Consider the following 22,520-nt stretch of genomic DNA (forward strand, 5'->3'; position numbering starts at 1 on the left):
TACTACCCACTACACGAGCCTCCAATGATAACACCAGCCATGAATGTTAGAGTGGCAATTATCACAAGCATAGAGGATGAGGACGCAAAAACTGTAGCGCTACCCTACTTGCGCCTACTAACGATAACTACCCAAAAGGCACACAACTTTGATGCATTAATTGACAAGGGAGTTGAAAACAACATCCTCACATATGATCATTGGACACTCATTGGTCAGTCCTTAGTGCAATTGACTAATGCCAAACTCAAACCCTTTAGGGGAAATCCTATCGACTCCTAGGAAAATGCAAAGTTATGGTTTCTATCAAGACTGAGAGCCTCCTGATCATCTTTTATGTACTACCTAACAAAAAATATATTGAAAAGGAATCACTTTTGTATTGCTCTTTCAAGAAAAAAACTCATTGCAATGTTGACTACAACTCTTAGCACATCTATCTTGCCATAGGCAATGTTAGGATAGTCATGTCTTTCAACAAGGATACCATGGCTTTGTCAAAGCCAACAGCACCACTAGTGTAGTTAAACCTAGTATCAACCATAAGGAGAGGGTAGTGAACCCACACAGACACCCAATATAAAATACTCACAACACTTAGAAGTCTCAACCAAAGCTACAATCCAAATAATCAAGTGGATTCCCAAATGTAAATCATAGCCTACCAAGGATACATCCACAAGATCTCATAGCTCTTGTGTCATGTACACCAAACCTAAAAGAAAAAGCTGGCATTATATGAATAAGTAAAGGAACAAACCTTGATGGGTGCGAAAAGCCTGATTATGTGCCCAAGGCTTCTATGATGGCAAAGCCCTGGTGTGTCTGCCTAAATCCATGAATGGCACACTTGGACATCCATCGCAACCTTCCAACCAACATACACATACTCGTAAGTCAACAGGAGGCAAAAACCAAAGTAAGCAAAAATATACTCAATCCATGAACACACAATGGATGTATTGTCAAATGTCAACCCCACTACCGATAGGCCTGGATATAACTTGGTGACCTATGTCAGATGCTTGGACTCAACCTTCACAATGTTTGCTAGAAACTATGAATGCTTGGACCTAGGCCTGCTTGATGAAGAAATAGCAAATAATGTATGCTCCTTGACTTGGTCTTGAGGGGATTTTAAATTCATATTCATAAATGAGCTAAAAAAGCTAGCTGAATCCAAATCCAATTTCCTAGAGAAATAGTACACTCTCTACATCCAATGGGAACAAGAGGGTTTTCAAATAATGAACAATGAAGAGCAAAGAGGCACCATCAAGACTTTTGAATATGACCCCATCTACATGGCCCCAACTTTGTTTAGAGTACTAGCTATGAACTTAGGTGATCTGTTGATTGATGTATTGACCTATATCATACATGTGAGCATTCACCCACAAGACTTAACCGCCATGCTACATTGAAGTATAACCCAAACTTCTAGGATTGGCTTTTGAAACACTAGAGCACACCAAGAGCCTACGAAACATCCTTACCCCTTCATTCTCCAATCATAGGAAGGATTCTCATCATTCTAAGAGGATTGGGAGAAATGTGAAAGGTAAATATGAATCAAAATATGATTGAACTTCAAAGAGAAGGATGAATTGAATTTTCATTTACTGAAAAATTCTTCACAAAGTTCTTGCATGGAATGTATGGATTTATTGATACGAAAAATTTTCATTCCTTGGCTTAATGTTCCTTTTAACTACTTCATTTTTAAAGCAAAAAGTTTTCTTCAAAGAGAACTTGTTACGAGCTATTGTGCTATGTGTAACGTGTCCCCCTGTCCACTTGCAGGACAGGTTTTAGCAGCCTATCGGAAAGAGAATCCAGAAAGCGCCGCCCGACACTCCCACGGAATGTCACGGGGTTTGCGATCTAGGTCTTCCCAGTCTGCCACAAAGCGGAAGCATTCCGGCCGTTCCCACTTAGGACCGACCTGAATCAGGGTTTCCCTAATAGTCCAGTTTCTAGGAAGTAGCTAGCGTCGAGCCCCAGACAAACCACTTTACGCATAAACATCAGGGTCGAAGCGGATTCATGTTGCACTTGGTTCAAGGAGAATGGGAAATGAGAGGGATGCGAAGCTCAACCTCTCTGCCTGTAAGGCATAGTCCCATTCCGTTCCCCTAAAACAACATAAATCGGGACTCTAGTTTAAAGATTCTAGGTCATCATTTACCTTGCTGTCAATTCCTTTGAGAAAAGTTCCCTGCCAACCGGGACCACCCTTCCATAGGACGGACCCAGAATCACATCCACCGCACTTTCCTCAAGTTGCTTTAGTTATCTAATTACCTACCACTTTTAGTTTGACAAGCAAAAACAGCTTCCTTAATTAACCAATTAAACACTGGTTCCTTCACGTAACTTAGGCACACTGACATAGAAAAACAATATCAAGAAAGTTCCTTTTCAACATTTTTTCTTTATTTATTAGTCTTTGGAATACATCATATAATCCACTCAAAGGCTATTCCAGCAATCCTCAGGGATCACTTTCCAAGTTTCCGCCCGTTGACTAGTATGCGGGCCTCGAGATCCAATCTCGAGTCCCGTTGGCCTCTTGTGCAGGATCCAAAGGCAAGGGATTTATGGCCAGAGCCTCCCCTGGCACCCAAGCGTCCTCCTGCTCCAAGTAGCACCCACGGAGAGACCTCTCGTGGCGGGTTCTGTCCACGTACCTGGCGCGGCTCACAACCCCCTTGGATAGGGTCAGGCAGACAGTCGAAGGTAACTGGTCTTGCCTCTTAGTTATTTTTCCAGCATTAGTTCCTTGATCAAAGAAGTAAAAACAGTGCTCCTAAGTGTACAAACACAAGCACTCCAGTGGTCGTTTATACGGCGAACTGCTAAGGTGTGAATCCTTCTCCCCGAATGCTTTCAGCATCCAATCCGGGATCAATCATGACTTGGCAAGATCCCAAGGGTTTCCTAAGCTAAGTTACTTGTTTACTCTTTATCATTGGGTTAGGGTTTATACTATGTTGACCCAAATTGTCAATACCTTAGGTTTCCTTATATTAAGGTCAATACATCCTGGACAACCCCGTTGTCCTCACTTGATTGGTCAATTGCTTGCTAGGCAATCCATAAGTACCCTAACTTGGCAAATAAACCCCAAGAAAGGGTGATGTAGCAGGATGACTACTCATCCTCTAGAAAATTAGACTTGTACTTAGAACTCGCCAAACTTGTACTAAGGAGTGGCAATACTATTTTGTGATTTAGTCATAAAACCATGCGACGTTGCAACTTGTTGTGCGAGATAGGTGTCGCACCTAACTTGTGGGATTATTTCTCCCATCACACAGTATTCCTTGGTCAAGAATACCTTTGGTCAAGATGTAGGGTTTGGGAGTCCTCTTGACCCAATCCAACCCCTAACCCTACTCGGTCGTTAACGCTTTGGCCCTAGGGATCCTAAATTCATACGGAGGTTTAGTATTTGGTCAATTGATCTTGAGGGTAGGAACCCTAGATCATTCTTGCATGGTGTTTAAATAACCCTAACATTTCGTGAATGTGGGTAGGACCTTTAAGATTGGAAGTATTAAATCGACAACCCAAGTACGATACTAGGGAGAATTTTGACGTAACTTAACCTTACCTAGTACTTTGAAGTGATCGTCATATGCAATCTAATCGTACCTTTATGATTTTCATGTGAGCTACTCAACTATATGCGGAATACTTAGTTGCTCTAACCAACCCACTATTTAAGATGATCTTTCTTTTAAAGATGCAAATACATTCTTCTAAATTTGCAAGTACTTTCCCCTAAAAGATGTAATTAATTGGAAGATAGGTGAGATGCATCATTCCGTGCGAGTATGCAACTTCAAACCATAGACCTTCTGCTTTTATGCAACTTAGAGATCATTATTTTCCTTGCCCTATACTATAATGATTTACATTCAGAGCTAACTCTTATAAACCTTACGTTGATGCAACGAAATCAAAGCTTTAATATTTTTAATGAAGATGCATTCAAGCTTTGATAAAAGAACTCCATGCAAGAGCGAATGCCATGAGTCCTTCATTGATTTAATCCTTCCTTTTATCACTTAATCCGACCTAAAATGTAACCATCTTCGTATGCAATTTTCCATGCATTGCGACTATTTGGACATCATTCAATGGGCATCTAAGATTATCTCATACACGAGTCACAACTAGGAAATTATTACCTAAGTGCATAATGTGTTATATGTGCTATTCTTTTGCGAGGCAACAAGGATGCCTTTAGAGAGATCCACCTTTTAACTTATGCAATATGCGTTCAAGAATGCAACTACCATGACCATGCAAGTACTCATCATGCAACTTAACTTGGTAATTCTATGTGAGTATATAAATTTTCCAATGTGTTCAAACTTTCCTACGTGAATTAAAGACATGCTTAATGCTTCCTTTCATGCGGGGCTATTATCAGAACCTGGGCATTAAGAATTGGGGCGTTGTCCACTCGCGTACTCGGGGTGGAAGCTCCCGCGTGTGCGCGTCACAACTTTCGCTTAGGAGCCATAGATGACGTAGATCTCGACTCAGAAAACTCTCCTTGCCCTTTTTTCGAATTCCAAAAGTCCCTTTTGCCTGCGAATTTACTCCTCTTCGTAGGAATCGGGCCTTATAAACTCGATTTTAAAAACTCGAGAGGTATGGGTGAATAAGGCTTATGGAGGCCTTATTGGAAGCTTCCAAATTAGAAGCTTCCAAGCTTCTGTCCCACATGGAATGATGTGGAGAGAGTGTGTGATTGGGGAGATGATGATGATGGAGGTGAAAATGACGACGAGGATGATGATGATGATGATAATGAAGGTAGAGGCGGAGCAGCCTGACGGCGTGGCCTGGCGGCGTGGCAGTGTGGCGGACGGGCAGCGCGATCCCTTCTCCTCCCTTTCAAGCTTGAGAGGGGGGGTCATATAGATTGAAGGGGGGATAGCCACACACGTGGTAAGTTGCATGCCTCCTCCCCCCCATGCTCTCCTACTCCACACTCAAGCTCCACTCACACTCCCTCTCCCCCACCATGCAACGGCTGGAGGGGAGGGGAGTTTTAAATATTTTTTTTGCACAAATTCATTATCTTTTTGCCCCAGGAAGGGGTGTTCCTGTGGAGGTCTACAATGGCTCCCGGTTTTCAAGCCACGGCTTCCTATACACGACACGGAGCTGGAGTTTGCTATTGTGGGACGGTGGAGCACTTAGCCTAGGGTCTTTTTGTTGTGGGAAGTTGCTTTGAATCGCTTTTGCGCGAGATTTAGGATCTTGAATATTTCATAACAGAAATATTACATTCTCTCCCCCTTAGAGGAAATGAGATGTCCTCATCTCGAGAAGAACTGGGGGTATTGTTGGTTGAGAGTACTTTCATCCATCCAAGTGGCATCCTCTTTGGGGTAATCTTTCCACTGGACTGTTGAGATATCGATCTCCACTCGTGATATGCCAGGGTGACCGTTGTGCATTTATGTCACTGACATGAATAATAGCTAGATGACAGTTATCCTTATCTACTCTAGTTCGTGGCTTAGTTAGTATGTCACCTTAGTTAGTTGAGTTTGGTTTGAGACCCATATATAGGGTTCTTCTATTTCTATGTACTAGAGTTCTTTTGGCTTACACAACTAAGAAGAGGAAAACTGTTTTCAGCCTCCACCCTTGTGTGTATTCCCCCATTGTGCAAGCAAGAAAGCTACAAGTGAGACTCCTTCCTTCTCTCCCACAATCTTGACATGGTATCAGAGCCTTATTCGTGGTAAGGAGCTCAAGAAAGCAAGCCAAGTTCGCGGTGTTCCAGTAAGAGGACCAGTGTTGCTTTCATTCTTCTGTTTTGGGAGCAAGTCTCTGCAGGTAGCACAACTGGAAAATGCAAGAGTGCATTGTCTCAGGTTGAGACGCCCTTCGCGGTGTAGCAAGAGGGCAGTATATGCTGCGAGAGAGGGCTTTAGCCTTTGGTGACCCTGTTTTTTTGATTTGAGGCCATTTTGGGGCCTGTTTTGGAGGCGGAAGTTTTCTGCACGCACTCAAGAAAAGGCCCTGTTTTATGCTGTGTAACCACTGTTCTACAGGTCGGTGAAAAGTTACCACAAAAATTGCATCGTATGCTTGTGTGCAGAGACATTGGGAGTTACAGAATCATCCTTGCTTCCTATTTATGCAAAATCGTCACTAGGAAGTGACTATGTGGTCAAATACCACTTTCGCCAGTTTTGCAGATTTGCCCTTGTGAGGGTGAAGCTGTGTTTTTTGCAGTGACAGACTTTTTCGTAGTGTTCTGTAATGGCGTCTCATTCTCTTTCACAGATTGTAACTGAAAAGCTTGACAAGAACAACTTCCAAGCATGGAAGTTTAGAATGACAAATTTCCTTATGGGGAAAGGATATTGGGAATTTGTTGCAGGAAATGAAGAAGAACCAGTTCTTCCTGATGTTCCCAATCAACAGCAAATGCAGGCATTTAAAGCATGGCATGAGAGAGCCAGGAAAGTTATATACTGGCTGTCTATCAGTATTTCAGACTCTATGATTGTGCATATTCAGGATGCAAGTACGCCAAAGGAGGCATGGGATACTTTGTCAAAAATGTATAGCACAAATACGCAAGCCAGGAAAATGCAGCTCAAGCAAGAGTTGCATAATGTGCAAAGAGAAAGTATGAGCATCAATGACTACCACATGAAGGTGAAGAAGATTGCAGATGCACTTGCTTCCATTGGGTTGCCAGTGGAAGATGATAATTTAGTTTCTGTGACCTTGAATGGTCTAGGAAAGGATTACGCACAGTTTCGGACATCCATTTCAGTTCGTGAAAGATTTCCTGATTTTGAGGAGTTGATTGCTCTTCTAATTTCTGAGGAGCAGAGAAATGGTGGTGCATCTTCTTCAGGAGGAACTTCAAAAGAAGCTGTCTTCTACTCAAATGCTGGAAGAGGTAGAGGCAGAGGTAGAGGAGGCCGATCTGGAGGCCGTGGTAGAAATCAAAATATGCAGCAAACTCAAGAAAACCAGTCCTATGGAGGAGGATTTGGTAACTCTAGAGGCAGGGGGAGCCAAAGAGGTCGTGGTGGATGGCAAAGAGGCCAAAATGCAAACAGTAATGTTGAATGCTACTACTGTGGTAAAATGAGTCATATGGCTAAAGACTGCTATAAAAAGCAGAATGACATCATGAATGGAAAATTGCAACAAGGGAATTATGCATCTTTTAGTAGACAGGGTGATGACAGAAATGAGCATTTGTTTATGGTGCAGCACATGAACAATTCTGTGACAAGTGCAGAAGAAAGCAACGATGTATGGTATGTTGACTCAGGTGCATCAAACCACATGACAGGTCATCCAGAATGGATGGAGGATGCAAGGAAAATGGAAAAACCAGGATTTGTGGAGACTGGTGATGATACAACACATCCTATTGTGCAGATTGGAAAAATTCCTTTGTCTATGCAGGATGGGAAAAAGAAATTCCTGTCCGATGTATTTCATATCCCGAATATCACCAAGAATCTGGTTTCTGTTGGTCAAATGGTTGAGTAGGGCTTGCAAGTCAGATTTAATCCTCATGGATGCTTTGTTGAGGATATGAAAAATAAAGGTCGCTTGATAGAAAAAGGAAAGAAGAAGGGCAGAATGTTTACGTTGGATGCAGACATGTCTGAATTGAGTGCAGCAATGTTTGCACATGGGACCGGTGTAGTTGCAGATATTGATATCTGGCATAAACGCATTGGTCATGTTAATGTACAACGACTTAAATCAATGCAGGCCCAAAATATTTTTGCAGGATTGCCTAAATTCAAGATTGCAGAAATGCATAAGGTATGTGAAGCCTATCGATTTGGAAAACAAGCAACGAAACCATTTCCTAGACATGTTCAAGAGAGTAAAAAGCCATTGGAATTAATCCACTCTGATGTGTGAACTACTAAAGCTGCATCTCTTGGAGGCCGTCATTATTTTGTCACTTTTATTGATGACTATAGCAGAAAAGTTTGGGTGTATTTTATGAAAAAGAAAAGTGAAGTTTTTGGGCATTTCAAAACTCTTAAAGCTATGGTTGAAAAAGAAACAGACCTGCAAATAAAATGCCTAAGGTCAGATGGAGGGGGAGAGTACCTCTCAAATGAGTTTGCAAGGTTCTTGCAGGAGTATGGCATAAAGCAGCAATATTCATGTAGTCATACCCCACAACAAAATGGAATTGCAGAAAGAAAAAATAGGCATATTGGAGAGGTATCTCATGCCATGCTCAATGAAAAAGACCTGCCAGATTTTTATTGGGCTGAGGCAGTTGCTACAGTAGTCTACATAATGAACAGGACTTCCACTACAGCAATACATGGGATGACTCCAGAGGAGAGGTATACTGGCAGGAAACCAGATATTTCTCATTTGAAAATTTTTGGTTGCATTGCCTATGTTCATGTGCCAGATGAGTTGAGATCCAAGTTGGATCCAAAAGCTGAGAAGTGCATCTTTATTGGTTACTCTCTGCAGAGCAGAAAGGGTATAGATGCTATAACCCTTCTACTCGTAAGTTTACAATGAGCAGAGATGTTGTTTTTGATGAGATGAGTAGCTAGTATAAACCAATAAATGTGATTGATAATGTAGATGCACAAAATGGTAATGCTGCATAGAATTCACAGCAGCAGTCATAAGATATTAGTGGACCTGGGTCCTCTAGCAGTGGTTCACATTCTTCGCCATGGACAAGCAGACTGAGATCAGGAGAATCTTCTCAAAGAAATGCAGATAGTGGTATGCAAGTATCACGAAAAGGAAAAGAGAAGGTAGATCAGCCCATGTTTGATGTGAATGCAGGTCACTCTTATGTGGATGGTGAATCTAGTGGCTCAGAACAAAGCATTGATGATGAGTTGGGTATTCCTTCTATTGTTACACCTGGAGTAAGGAAGACCAAGGATGTTTTGAGAGCACCTGGAAGTGAGCCTACTTTGCGTAGGTCTACCAAAGCTAGGTATCCTGTGGATAGACTGAAATATGATGGATTTACAACCATTCACTATGCATATATGGTCAAAGTGATACAGGAACCAGAACCCACTTCTTTTGAGCAAGCCATGGGAAAAGAAAAATGGGAGAAAGCCATGGATGAAGAAATGGATGCCTTGGAAGCAAATGCTACATGGGAATTGGTACCTTTGCCTAAAGATAAGCATGCAATTGGTTGTAAGTGGGTTTATAAGGTGAAAAACAATGCAGATGGTTCTGTGAATAGATATAAGGCAAGATTAGTAGTCAAGGGGTATGCACAAACATATGGCATCGATTATGAAGAAACATTCAGTCCGATTGCAAGGATGGCAACCGTAAGAGCAGTCATTGCTATGGCTGCATCAAAGGGATGGTCTTTACATCAGATGGATGTAAAGAATGCCTTCTTGCATGGTGATTTGCAAGAAGAGGTCTATATGGAGCAGCCACCAGGTTATGTGCATGTTGTTCATCCTGGGTTTGTTTGCAGGTTGAAGAAAGCCTTGTATGGCTTGAAGCAAGCACCTAGAGCATGGTTTGACAAGATAGGACAATATCTTGTCACTATTGGCTTTCAAATTTCCAAGGCAGATTTCTCACTTTATGTGAGAAAAACAGAGAAGGGTATTATGCTGCTTGTCATTTATATTGATGATTTGATTATCACAGGTGATAGTGATGAAGATATCCTTCATGTGAAAATGCTATTGAAGCAAAAGTTTGAGATGAAGGATTTGGGAGAGCTGCATTATTTCTTGGGCATTGAGGTGATTAGATCACCAAGTGGGATATGGCTCTTGCAGAGGCAGTATGGATTGGACATGCTGTCCAAATATGGGATGACAGGTTGTAAGCCTATTTCAGTTCCTTTGGAGCAGAATGTGAAGTTGAGCACAGATGCAGGTGAGCTTCTCGAAGACCCTACTATGTATAGACACATAGTAGGAAGTTTGATTTATATGACTATTACCAGGCTAGATTTGAGCTATGCGGTTGAATTGGTAAGTTAGTTTATGCAGGCTCCAAGGAAACCACATTTGGATGCGGCTAGACGCATACTCAGATATGTGAAGTCCACATTGCAGTATGGACTATTTTATGAGACTGGGATTCAGATACAGTTGCATGGATACACTGATGCTGATTGGGCTGGTAGTATTTCTGATAGACGATCTACCAGTGGATATGTGTTTTCTTTTGGGAGTGCTGCAGCCACTTGGAGCAGCAAGAAACAGCCTACAGTTGCCTTGTCGAGCACAGAGGCTGAGTACAGGGGTGCAGCAATGGCTGCATGTGAGGTAGCTTGGTTGCATAAGCTACTTTATGATATGCATCAGTCTACAGATGGGCCAGTTGTCATTTATTGTGACAACATGAGTAGTATACACTTGGCAAATAACCCAGTCTATCATACTAGAACAAAGCACATTGAGGTGCATTATCACTATGTGTGGGAGAGGGTTTTACTAGGTCTTATTGATCTAGTTTATGTCAGCACAGAGGATCAGGTAGCTGACATATTCATGAAAGCATTGGGCGGCGCAGAGAAGCTGCGCAAGTTCAGAGACCTGCTTGGTGTGCAGGAATTGGGATTGAGCTCGAGGGGGAGTGTTGAGATATCAAGCTCCACTCGTGATATGCCAGGGTGACCGTTGTGCATTTATGTCACCGACTTGTCAGTTGCAGATGCGGTTGGTACACCGCCCATGAATAATAGCTAGATGACAGCTATCCTTATCTACTCTAGTTCGTGGCTCAGTTAGTATGCCACCTTAGTTAGTTGAGTTTGGTTTGAGACCCATATATAGGGTTCTTCTATTTCTATATACTAGAGTTCTTTTGGCTTACACAACTCAGAAGAGGAAAACTGTTTTCAGCCTCCACCCTTATGTGTATTCCCCCATTGTGCAAGCAAGAAAGCTACAAGTGAGATTCCTTCCTTCTCTCCCACAATCTTGACATGGACGAGGTATTCTCTCAGGGTCCTGGATCTCAAATGCCTCTCCCTAACATCTAAGATCTAGTAAGGCTGTAGTTCAAGGACTCCTTGGCTAGGCAGCATTACAACTTGTTGATCATCAAGCACGTGACTAGGGTTAGGCACATACTTTTTCAATAGACTAATATGGAATATATTATGAACTTTTAGGTTTTCGGGGAGTTGAAGTCTGTAAGCATTAGGCCCTAGGCACTTGAGAATCTTCTAGGGTCCACAATACCTTGGACTTAGCTTTTTTCATTCACCCAAGGATAGGGAACTCTTCTTTGGATGCATGTGAATGAAGACCATATCACCTTCAATGAAGGATCTGTCTTGACGTTTCCAGTCCGCGTAAGCCTTCTGTCTGCCCTTGGCGGCTTGGATGTCCTATCTTATTGACTTGATTTGGTCATCCATGTCTTCCAACATCTACTTTGAATCTTTAACCCTCAAGGTTGGATCCGAAAAACTCAAAGGAGTGCGACAATCATGCCCATACAATGCTTGAAAAGGGATCATCTGAATGCTTTGTTGGTAGGAAGCATTGTAGGCAAACTCAACCAGTGGCAAATATTGAATCCTCTTTTTGGGTTCGCGACAGTAGTGTGCCCTAAGCATATCCTCAATGACTTGGTTGACTCGCTCCGTTTGACCATCGGTTTGGGGATGGTAAGCTGTACTGAAACAGATTTGAGTCCCAATGGCCTCGAAGATAGCCCTCCAGAAGTGTGAGGTGAAGAGAGAGTCACGATCACTAATGATTCTTATGGGTAACCCATGTAGTTTGAATATCTCCTTGATGAATAACCTTGCAATGTCTGAGGCTTTATAGTTTGTCTTAACAAGGATAAGATGTGCAATCTTGGTAAGCATATCTACCATGACCATAATGGAGTTGTATCCTCCCTGAACTTGGGGCAGGCCAACAACAAAGTCCATACTAATGAATTCTCATTTCATTTGGGGAATGTCAAGTGGTTGCAATTTCCCTAGCATTTTGACATGTTCGGCCTTAATGCATTGACAAGACAAACATTTAGTGACATATTTGAGAATGTCGCCTTTGAGCCTATTCCAATAATAGCTCTTTCTAACCGCATTGAGGGTCTTGGCATAGCCAGGATGTCCTGAGAAAGGGGAGTCATGGGCTTCCCAAAGTATCTTCTTCTTGAGTGATTGGCTTGCCAATATACATAATCTCATCCTATAGTAGACAAGTCCACTATTGATAGAGAATTCTTGATACTTTGTTTGTAGCTTTGGGTCTTGATCTTTGATGGGGATCTCCCTTAGCAATTTTTGATAGGTTGGGTCATGGCATGCCTCTTCTCTAGCTAGCTCAAGAATTGGGTTGTTTGGCATGGATACCTTTGTGGCTAGGGATCTGGCTGTTGATGGATCTTGCAAAATTAGAGAATTTAGAAATGCCTTGTGATTGAGTGCATCGGCAACTGCATTCTCCTTTCTAGGCTGGTATTTGATTTCAAAATCATATTCTTCCAATACTTCAATCCATCGATGTTGCCTCATATTGAGCTCATTCTAGGTGAAAATCCATTTAAGACTCTTGTGGTCCATCACTAAGGTAAATTTGTTACCCAGCAAGTAGTGTCTCCAAAGTTTAAGAGCATGGATGATAGCTAATAGCTCCAGATCGTGGGTAGCATAGTTCCTTTCATGGCTCTTTAGATTCCTTCAAGAGTATGCTACCGGATGACCTTCTTGCATAAGCACACATCCTAAGGCAAGTGTGCTAGCATCAGTTATTACTTCAAACTCCTTACTAAGACCATGAAGTTTTAGGATGGGTGCTGATACTAAGCTTTGCTTTAGTTTTCAATGTTGGAACAGGTGACCGTACAATTGATACTTGCTTCTTTAGTAGATCAGTCAGAGGCACTGCAATCAAAGCATAGTTTTTGATAGAGACCCTGTACCATCCTGTCAATCCAAGAAAACTACGTATTTCTTTGACAGAAGTTGGTGTTGGCCATTCCATAACGTCTCTGGCCAGATCTACTGAAATTCCTTCCACTGATACAATGAATCCCAGATATTCAATCTGTCACTTGAAAAATGCACACTTCTTCTTCTTGGCATAAAGCTTGTGTGCTCTCATTGTTTCAAGAACAATGTGAAGCTGGGGTTCATGATCTTCTTCCTGTTTGGAGTAGACTAGGGTATCATGGAAGAAGATGAGTACGAAGTCATCAAGATAGGGCCTAAAGTTATCCTGCATTAACCTGTTGAAGGTAGCAAAAGCATTTGTCAGCCCGAATGACATGACTAGGAATTCAAAGTGCCCGTACCTAGTGCTGAATGCCGTCTTTGGGATATACTCTTCCTTGATCCTTATCTAATAATATCCAGACCTGAGATCAATCTTAGAGAAGATCTTCGCAACTTTAAGATGGTCAAGAAGTTCATCTATTCTTGGAATGGGGTATTTGTTCTTAATGGTCGATTGATTCAACCCTCTGTAGTCAACGCATAACCGAAGCGTTCCATCTTTCTTCTTCTGGAATAGCACTGGAGCTCCCCATGGCGAACTGTTAGGATGGATGCATCCTTGGTCTAACAGTTGCTTGAGTTGCTCATTCAGCTCAATCGCTTCCGGGATGGACATCCTATATGGTCTCTTTGCAATTGGTGCAGCTCCTGGCGCTAGCTTGATTTCATGATCGACTTCCCTTTGAGGAGGAAGTTCAGTCAGCTCTTCAGGAAATACGTCTGCGTATTCCTTTAACCATGAAGGTTCTTCCCTAGATTCCTGATTCTGATCTAGCTTATTTAGTTTAATCAAATAGACAGGTAGCCCCTTTCTAACTCCTTTTATTATCTGTGTTGCTTTGGCTAGTTGAATTTTTGGCTTCCCAACCTCTCCTTGAGTTGTGACTGTTGAACAGTGTGTGAGGGAGATGAGGAATGGAGGAAGAGAGAGGAGAAGAGAGACATGAGACACCAAAAGTGGAACCCCAGAAGAAGCTGGTGTCTCAAGTTCTGTCTGGACTGCAAACGCACTATCAACTCTATTGTGGCTTCGAGCAAGGACTTGGAGGAGACAAGGAATGGAGGAAGAGAGAGGAGAAGAGAGACACGAGACACTGAAAGTGGAACCCCAGAAGTGTGTCAACTGAGCACACATGATAGGAATATATAGAGGGGACCTAGGGCGCTATATATAGACAGACTATATATAGCTAACAGTGACTAGTTCCCCTTCAGAATTTCGGAAGGAGACTTGGCCCTTTCCACAGTGAATGTGGGCGTCATTGGGTAATAGCCAATCCATTTCGACCAAACACTCGTGGACACCTAGGTTCATAACCCTGAATCTGACCGAAGTCGACTTTCCACCCAGTAGGAATTTCACCTTAGTAGTTTGCCTAGTACAAGAGACCTCACGACCATTTTCTAATTCCACAAGTAAAGTAGATGCATCTTTTGTGGCTATTCCTAATCTTCTTGCATAGACTGGTGAAATGAAGGAATGTGTACTACCACAATCAATCAGGGTTTTGAAGCTTTTACCTTAGTAATCCGAAGGGGTTTGAATCACCGAGAATTGGTGCTTCAGACCTTTCTTGTGAAGAGCGGCTTGAACCGTTGCCCTCTCAATGTTTGATTCCATGGATGGGTCTTCTTCATCACCCAGCTCCTTGTTGGCAACATTGGAGGTTCTCCCTCTGGCCTTGACGGTGGCTCCTTGTCCATTGGCGGCTCCTTGGAATGGCCCTTGACGTTGTCCTCTGCTAAGCTTGGGACACTGCCTTTTAAAGTGACCAGGTTCGTTGCAATGGAAGCAACAAAGATTGCGGCCATTACCTTGGGTATGAAAGAAATTATTGACAGTGTTGGCCCTAGCTTTCTTCCTTTGTGCCTGATTTTGGCCCTGCGTTCTCTTAGCCTGAGACCTATACACTCCCTTATTCTGATCCTTGTAAGACCAAGTCCTGTTATTTCTTAGCTTGGTCTGTACCTCCTGTATTATGGGTGCAACTTGAATGAGCACATCCTGTAGATCCGTTGGGTGCATTGATTCCAGGCGGGTGTTTATGGGTGGATTTAATCCGGCATAAAACTTTGACACTTGTTGTGCCATGTCCATTTGTGGCACGTACTTCAAGAGAGAGAGGAACTTTGAATAGTATACATCCAGGGATAGTCCAAGCTGCTTTAGTTCATAGAATTTGTTCATCTTCTGTGTGCGGTAGGCAGGTGGTAGATATCTCCCTCACACAGCTCTTTTAAGCTTCTCCCAAGTAACTGACCCTTCCGAGATCCCTTGGTCTCTACACCATTTCTTCCACCAAAGTCTTTCTTCGTCGGTAAGCTTTAGTTTAGCAAGAATCGCTTGGTTAGCGGGTGCAGTACCTGCTGCTTTGAAATAATCCTCCATGGATTCCAACTAACTGACCCTTCTGAGATCCCTTGGTCTCTACACCATTGCTTCCACCAAAGTCTTGCTTCGTCGATAAGCTTTATTTTGGCGAGCATCGCTTGGTTAGCGGGTGCAGTACCTACTGCTTCGAAATAATTCTCCATGGATTCGATTCAAATATCAGCATCAGTTTGGACGGTCCTTTCCTTACCATCGAATTCAGGTGGCTTGATTTGTTTGAGAAGAAACTTCTTCTCCTGAATTACGACCGTACTTGGTGTAGGGGTCGAACTAGGAATTTGCACTTGAGGTTGTGCCTGGGCATTAAGATTCTTTATGTTAAAAACTTACTAAATGTTTCTCACATTAATATGCCCAGTTCAGCTTTTAGTCAAGTGACCTAATCACACTCCTTTACCAACACTCATAGCCATGGCAGACAGTAATAAAAATCTTATTCATTCATGTGGGTATAGCCCTTTTGAGTACATTTATTTGGGTAGGTAGAACAAGCTGATTGGGACATCAATTTGGGGAAAATAAGATTGTGTTACATTCAGCTACGGGAACTGAGTAATAATATGGAGTGGGGTCATGAATTTTCAGGAATCGATAGGTCATAGGAAGCTTGGGGTATCCCTTCCTTTGATACCCATTCTTCTCATAACGTCCCAACACCTTGATTTTGTTGGCAGGGATTATTCGAGTCACTTCCTCGTACACGTACTTGTTTTGCTTGACCTTTCAACTACCGACATGTAGGGTTGCGTTTGCGTGAGCTTCAACAAAGATGAACAGCTTCACAATCTTTAAGTCCTCCATCCACTTGATTTTCTTCAAGTTGGTCTGAAGGTACGCAAGTCAGTGAGCAGCTAATGTAATAAATTCCTGATTCACCCCTCCATCTCTGTTCCATACAGGGGTGAAGGATTATAGATACGATCTAGAATATTCATCATACCTAGCCTCCGTCAATAATCCGAAGCACGCATTGCAGTCATAAACATAACCTGGAATACCAAGAATTTGTTCCATGCTTCGCGACTCTGTAGGCCAGCATCCATAGGTAAGTAAGGAAATGTTCTTAATGGCAACATTGCTCTACTTTCCCTCATTAAGTTCCCTTGTAAATATTAGATTCCGTTGGTTTGCTCTGATACCAACTGTAATGTGTCCACCTATCCACTTGCAAGACATGTCTTAGTAGCCTATTGGGAAGAGAGTCCAAAAAGCGCCGCCCGACACTCCCAAGGAATGTCACGAGGTTTGCGATCTAGGTCTTCCCGAGTCTGCCATGAAGCAAAAGCATTCCGGCCATTCCCACTTAGGACTGACTTGAATCAGGGTTTCCCTAATAGTCCAGTTTCCAGGAAGTAGCTAGCGTCGAGCTCCAGATGAACCACTTTACGCAGAAACATCAGGGTCGAAGTGGATTCATGTTGCACTTGGTTCAAGGAGAATGGGAAATGAGAGGGATGCGAAGCTCAACCTCTCTGCCCATAAGGCATAGTCCCATTCTGTTCCCCTAAAACAACATAAATTGGGACTCTAGCTTTAAAGATTCTAGGTCATTTTTTACCTTGCTGTCAATTCCTTTGAGAAAAGTTCCCGGCCAACCGGGACCACTCTTCCATAGGACCGACCCAGAATCACGTCCATCGCACTTTCCTCAAGTTTCTTTAGTTATCTAATTGCCTACCACATTTAGTTTGACAAGCAAAAACAGCTTCCTTAATTAACCAATTAAACACTGGTTCCTTCACGTAACTTAGGCACACTGACATAGAAAAACAATATCAAGCAAGTTTCTTTTCAATATTTTTTCTTTATTTATCAGTCTTTGGAATACATCATATAATCCACTCGAAGGCTATTCCAGCAATCCTCAGGGATCACTTTCCAAGTTTCCACCCGTTGACTAGTATGTGGGCCTCGAGATCCAATCTCGAGTCACGTTGGCCTCTTGTGCAGGATACAAAGGCAAGGGAATTACGGCCAGAGCCTCCCCTAGCACCCAAGCGTCCTCCTGCTCCAAGTAGCACCCACAGAGAGACCTCTCATGGCGGGTTCTGTCCACGTACCCGGCGCGGCTCACAACCCCCTTGGATAGGGTCAGGCAGACAGTCGAAGGTAACTGGTCCTGCTTCTCCCTCCAGGCTTTCAGCCTGAAGCATTAGTTATTTTTCCAGCATTAGTTCCTTGATCAAAGAAGTAAAACAATGCTCCTAAGTGTACAAACACAAGCACTCCAGTGGTCGTTTATACGGCCAACTGCTAAGGTGTGAATCCTTCTCCCCAAATGCTTTTAGCATCCGATCCGGGATCAATCATGACTTGGCAAGATCCCAAGGGTTTCGTAAGCTAAGTTACTTGTTTACCCTTTATCATTGGGTTAGGGTTTATACCATGTTGACCCAAATTGTCAATACCTTAGGTTTCCTTATATTAAGGTCAATACATCCTGGACAACCCCGTTGTCCTCACTTGATTGGTCAATTGCATGCTAGGCAATTCATAATTACCCTAACTTGGCAAATCAGCCCCAAGGAGGTGATGTAGCAGGATGACTACTCATCCTCTAGAAAATTAGACTTGTACTTAGAACTCGCCAAACTTGTACTAAGGAGTGGCAATACTATTTTGTGATTTAGTCACAAAACCATGCGACGTTGCAACTTGTTGTGCGAGATAGGTGTCGCTCCTAACTTGTGGGATTATTTCTCCCATCACACGGTATTCCTTGGTCAAGAATACCTTTGGTCAAGATGTAGGGTTTGGGAGTCCTCTTGACCCAATCCAACCCCTAACCCTACTCGGTCGTTAACGCTTTGGCCCTAGGGATCCTAAATTCATACGAAGATTTAGTATTTGGTCAATTGATCTTGAGGGTAGGAACCCTAGATCATTCTTGCACGGTGTTTAAATAACCCTAACATTTCGTGAATGTGGGTAGGACCCTTAAGATTGGAAGTATTAAATCGGCAACCCAAGTGCGATACTAGGGAGAATTTTGACGTAACTTAACCTTACCTAGTACTTTGAAGTGATCGTCATATGCAATCTAATCGTACCTTTATGATTTTCATGTGAGCTACTCAACTATATGCGGAATACTTAGTTGCTCTAACCAACCCACTATTTAAGATGATCTTTCTTTTAAAGATGCAAATACATTCTTCTAAATTTGCAAGTACTTTCCCCTAAAAGATGTAAGTAACTGGAAGATAGGTGAGATGCATCATTCCATGCGAGTATGCAACTTCAAACCATAGACCTTTTGATTTTATGCAACTTAGAGATCATTATTTTCCTTGCCCTATACTATAATGATTTACATTCAGAGCTAACTCTTATAAACCTTACGTTGATGCAACGAAATCAAAGCTTTAATATTTTTAATGAAGATGCATTCAAGCTTTGATAAAAGAACTCCATGCATGAGCGAATGCCATGAGTCCTTCATTGATATAAAACTTCCTTTTATCACTTAATCCGACCTAAAATGTAACCATCTTCGCATGCAATTTTCCATGCATTGCGACTATTTGGACATCATTCAATGGGCTTCTAAGATTATCTCATACATGAGTCACAACTAGGAAATTATTATCTAAGTGCATAATGTGTTATATGCGCTGTTCTTTCGCGAGGCAACAAGGATGCCTTTAGAGAGATCCACCTTTTAACTTATGCAACATGCGTTCAAGAATGCAACTACCATGACCATGCAAGTACTCATCATGCAACTTAACTTGGTAATTCGATGTGAGTATATAAAATTTCCAATGTATTCAAACTTGCCTATGTGAATTAAAGATATGCTTAATGCATCCTTTCATGTGGGGCTATTATCAAAACCTGGGCATTAAGAATCGGGGCGTTGTCCACTCGCGTACTCGGGGTGGAAGCTCCCACGTGTGTGCCTCACGACTTTTGCTTAGGAGCCATCGATGACGTAGATCCCGACTGAGCAAACTCTCCTTGCCCTTTTTTTGAATTCCAAAACTTCCTTCTGCCCGCGAATTTACTCCTCTTCACAGGAATCGGGTCTTACAAACTCGGTTTTAAATACCCGAGAGGTATGGGTGAATAAGGCTTATGGAGGCCTTATTGGAAGCTTCCAAATTAGAAGCTTCCAAGCTTCTGTCCCATAGGGAATGACATGGAGAGAGAGTGTGATTGGGGAGATGATGACGATGGAGGTGAAGATGATGACGAGGATGATGATGATGATGATAATAATGATGATGATGATGATGAAGGCAGAGGCGCAGCAGCGTGACGACGTGGCTTGGCGGTGTGGCAGCGTGGCGGATGGGCAGCACGATCCCTTCTCCTCCCTTTCAAGCTTGAGAGGGGGGGTCATATAGATTGAAGGGGGGGGATAGCCACACACGTGGTAAGTTGCATGCCTCCTCCTCCCCATGCTCTCCTACTCCACACTCAAGCTCCTCTCACACTCCCTCTCCCCTGCCATGCAACGGCTGAAGGGGAGGGGAGTTTTTAAATTTTTTTTGCACAAATTCATTATCTTTTTGCCCCAAGAAGGGGTGTTCCCTCGGAGGCCTACGGTGGCTCGCGTCGAGAAGTTGCTTTGAATCGCTTTTGCGCAAGATTTAGGATCTTGAATATTTTGTAGCGGAAATCTTACACTATGATAGGAATCCAAATGGCAAGGCTACAACTTTCTGAGGAAGAATGGAACAAAGATCACTCAACCACAAAGATGTAGGCTTTCAATCAATTATGATACCAAAGCATAGACAACTTAAAAGAACTGTTGGCAAACTGAGGACGCGGCCAAGTAAATTGTCAAGCAATGCAATCTAGCCAAGTACCTTAAGAAGGTCTACCAGCAAATAGATCATAATAGATGCACAAAATTCTCAAATCCTTCAATGCTAGGAAGAATAGTGATACAATGATGATCAAACAAGGAGATGTAACCAACAGTATGGAAGTTGTGCCCAACTTGGAGTTGGTTGAGAAAGCTCTAAGGTTAGTGGACAAGCCAAAAAAGAGATCCCTTGAGTGCACTGTCAAATTACAAGAAAAGACCATGGATGATCTCTTCTCAAGCTAGAGGTACAATGCACTTACAACTAGAATAGGGGTACCACTACTTGAGAGCATTACAACCAAGGCACTAGATGAAGTAAATCTAAACTCTTATATTCAAAAAACAATTCAAATGTCAGCTAAGTTATTGGAATTATCTCTAAGAGCCATGGGTGGAGAATCCCCAATGAGACAAATACTAAGCCAGAATGGAAAAACCCACAGGTTTCAGAGGACTACTAACAACCCTACTAAAAGAGCCCATGGGGGAGATGGATAGAGAAGAGCAAGGGGAGAAAATACCAAAACAATCACCAATTCATGAGCATCAATCACCCATTATAGTGAGCCCTCTTGTAACTTTATCTATAGGGAACTTTGGGGAAGAATAAGCAGAGCAGTAGCTAAGAAAAGGGAAGCTAACTACCAAATTCAACAATAAGAAACCTCAAATGACAAAACAATCAATGAGTATGGGGAGCAAGGCTTAGCACCATCTAGTCAAGGGGACATGAAAATAATTATGCTAAGGATTCCCATCAGGAAGACTAGATCCACCAATGAAGAAGCAGAGACTTACAAAGGGCTGAAGAAGAGTCAAGGAAACTTGAAGATGAACATAAAAAGAGACAAGAGGAGGAGGAAGAAAGGTTAAGATGAGAGGACGAGGAGAAGGTGGCCATTTCCATTAGAAGATTAGTAGAACAAACCGCTTGATCCCAAGAACTAGCCATGATGAGCCTGACACATGAAGATGTGCCTAGCACAAGTGCTATTGCAGAGGAGGCGAAATAAAAACCAATGGTATAAGGTAAGGGAAAAGCCCCCATGCATGCAATACCATCAGTATTGGTTACCACAACCACCCCAATATAAGGAGCCACTTTTTCGATCCAACTCCCAGATTCGGACCGTCCGACTACTAGAATCGGACCACCCTGTTCGATCCAATTCCTAGAAGCGGACCACTGCAAGAATCGAAGGTGACTAAAATCAGACCACTGGGCCGATCGGACCAACCCAAAATCGGACGTCTGATTCTGATAATCAGACTCCTAAAAATCAGACATCTGAGAATCGGACAGAAAATTGTCAAAATCGGGCAGGTATCTAGAACACCAATTTTGACGCATCTAAACACCAAAATTGACCCCAAAGGCCATGTAGAGCTAAAGGCACATAACAGATCCGTCACTGGGCTGAAACTTAGAGCAAGTAGTTCAAAATTTGGCTATACAAGGTCCTCCAAATTGCGCATGGTGTTTACCGTAACGGCCCTACGGGCTGGGGGGACTGCCCCCTCGGACCCCCGTAGAGGGCTCTGCCCCCTCCGCACCTCCCCCAAGTAGGTTGGAGAGAAAACGCACGCTGTGACAGGTCCTCCAAATTGGACCCTAGTGTAGTAATGGCTCTACATGAGCATGGATTCTCACTTGCAAAAGAGCAACCAAAAGCCCATACCTGAACGAAGAGAAATAGAGACCCTAGAACATTAATGGGCCAATCTAGCCATCAAGGGCAAAAAGGCCACACCACGAGAACACAAAGGCATTGTGTTCAGACCATGTCTAGTCAGAGAAAAATGCAACATCAGCAAGCTACAAATGCCAAGATGACTAGACATGACACTCTTGACGAGAGATGTACCTTGAGCAACACTGCACAGATGACCCAAGACATTGGTGGAGAATCCACGTCTGGTCATGCAATTGGGGACTCAAGGGCATCTGTTAGAAGGCTTAAATTTACAAGCCAAGACCCAAAAGATGAAGACGTAGTACCACCTGCTTATCTTAGAGTCAAACTCACCACAAAAAGAGAGCACACTATCGATGCTTTGATTGATGAAGGAGCAGATTTTAATATCTTGACCTATGAATCATGGATCCTACTAGGCCAACCAGAGCTCACACCGACTAGTGCAACTCTTAGCCCTTATGGGGGACACCCACAAGCACTCATAGGGAAATGCAAAATCCTTGCGAAAATTGAAATGGAAAGCTTGCCTATCCTATTTCATATTCCTCCAAATAGTGCTAGCTGCGGGAAAGAAACCCTCTTAGGAAGACCCTTCAAAAGGGCAACCAA

This window comes from Lygodium microphyllum, chromosome 19 (genome assembly GCF_053477565.2).
Source record: "Lygodium microphyllum isolate KBCC chromosome 19, Lygodium_microphyllum_v1.1.10, whole genome shotgun sequence".
NCBI classification, from domain to species: Eukaryota; Viridiplantae; Streptophyta; class Polypodiopsida; order Schizaeales; family Lygodiaceae; genus Lygodium; species Lygodium microphyllum.